Source organism: Zalophus californianus, chromosome 4, assembly GCF_009762305.2.
Source record: "Zalophus californianus isolate mZalCal1 chromosome 4, mZalCal1.pri.v2, whole genome shotgun sequence".
In the NCBI taxonomy this organism is placed as follows: domain Eukaryota; kingdom Metazoa; phylum Chordata; class Mammalia; order Carnivora; family Otariidae; genus Zalophus; species Zalophus californianus.
In genome coordinates, this window is record NC_045598.1 from 92,584,856 (window position 1) to 92,587,067 (window position 2,212).

A 2,212-nucleotide genomic window follows, 5' to 3' on the forward strand; every position below is an offset into this window, starting at 1 on the left:
CCTTCCCTTTAGAAGTCCCCATGTCTTGAAGCTGATTAAAACAAACACAGCTCGTATTTTTGTTCTTAATCCAATTCTGCACTGGGCTAGGGTCGGGGAGGGAGGATAGGATGACAGCAACACATTCTTCCCTATGCCGGGGGGGGGGGGGCGGGGGCGGGGGGAGCCATACCAGGTACCCGCCAAGAAGTCCGCAGGGGCTGGGAGGTTATGGGTCCAAGTTGGGGTGCTGCTGGACAATAGTGGAGCAAGATTTAGCTGTGGCTCCCAGGGCGGGGTCAGGAGGAAGGGCAAGTTTTTCAGGGCCTTCCCAGAATGTGGGGGGGGCGGAGGCAAGAGGCCCTTCTGGGAGTAGCCAGCTTGGGAGGGGGCAGTGTGTGTGCAGGGGCTCCAAATAGAGGCCTTTATTCTCTCTAGTCTGGAAAGAAGACAGGATCTGCTTGTCTCAGCTGACCCCTTCCTCTGACATCCCTCCTCAACACTTGGCCTTGGAGTTCCAGAGGACATACAGACCCAGACACATGCTGTGGACTCTTTCTCCTCTCGTAGGCAAGGCCCATAGGCCTCTGAAAACTCTGTGACTGTCTGAATCAGAGACCATGCCTCCACCACCCTGAATTTCCTGATGATGGGACCACCTGCCGTAGAGCTTGGGGGAAGGAGGGGGACCACCTGCCGTAGAGCTTGAGGTTGGGGGGAGACCGGGAGCCCAGGGACAGTGCAGGCAGAGGCTGCAGGCGAATGCCTGGGGTTGGATCTTGGTCGGCCACTTACTAGTTGTGTGTCTGTAGGCAAGTTATTTAATCTCTCTGCACCTCAGTTTTGTCATCTGTAAAATGGGGGTAGTACACCCACCTCATAGGATTGCTGTGAAGTTGTGTGTGGTTAGAACAACAAACACTGGGGCGCCTGCGGGGCTCAGTCGGTTAAGCGTCTGCCTTCGGCTCAGGTCATGATCCCGGGGTCCTGGGATCGAGTCCCGCATTGGGCTCCCTGCTCGGCGGGGAGCCTGCTTCTCCCTCTCCCACTCCCCCTGCTTGTGCTCGCTCTCTCTTTCTCTCTGACAAATAAATAAATAAAATCTTTAAGAATAAAATAAAACAAAACAAAACAAAACAAAAGAACAACAAGCACTAAGAACAGTAGCTGGCATGGTCCTGTACACCGCACTAAATACACTGTCCATATCTGGAATGTGCTATGTTATAGGTCATAATATATGTTATACTATAGAGTGCTACTGTGGGAGATCTTGATTACCATTCTGGGATTGGAGGCAGCTGGAGGTCATCCTAGGTCTGTCATCTAAGAGCTCTGTGACTCTAAGCAAATCAGGCTGAGCCTCAGGTCTGCACCTGTAAAATGGGAAGAAACTCAGCCTCAGAGAAAGGTCGTGAGGTTCCAGTGTAGTAATCAACGGGAAGAGCCTGGCACGTATATGTGTAGCACATATATTCATTGGAATATAATTAAAATCATGTGACTTCATGGTCGCACGAGACCTTAAGAGACAATCTTGTCTAAGAGCGGGCGCAGAGATGGCTAGATCAAATAGGGAGAAAAGGCAAAAGGGAGGAAGAAATAGTAAAAACCAAATGGAATGGTTCCGAGAACAAGAGTGAGTCTAAGGAATATGAAAGGGGAAGAATAAGGGGGAGAGCAAAAGCGTCCCCCCAAAATGTAGCAGACAAAGAGATAGAAGAGGTCAGGAAAGGAGGGCCAGTGGGGAAGGGTGGGAAGGGGCTGGGGAGCGGGGACGACCAGCAGAGCCCAGGGCGGGTCTTCCGAATCTGCCTTGGGAGCCTCTAGGGCTAGGATGACTCCCTGGCCCAGGTCTCCAGGCGGGAGAAGCTAGGAGCAGGCAGAGATCCTTCCCTGCCACCCCACCACCGGGCTTCTGTCAGCTCCCAGGCTGGGAGCTCCCTGCCACCCCACTGGGCACTTAGAGCCAGGTGGTCTCTGGACCTGCTAGGATCAGAGACCCAGCTGGGGAAAGCCTCTCTTGGGCTCTTCCCAGGTCTACTGGCCTGGGGAAGTCCTGGCTCTGCATGGGAGAGATGCTTAATAATTCTTTCCCCCCAGATCCTTAGAAGTCTATAGCTTTGCAGTCTTGCAGGGCTAAACAAGATATTAAAGATCCATTGTTGGAATCCTAGCCTAAGACAGCTCACCTGCCTAGCCACCTCCAGAATGGGCTGAATACCTATTGGGA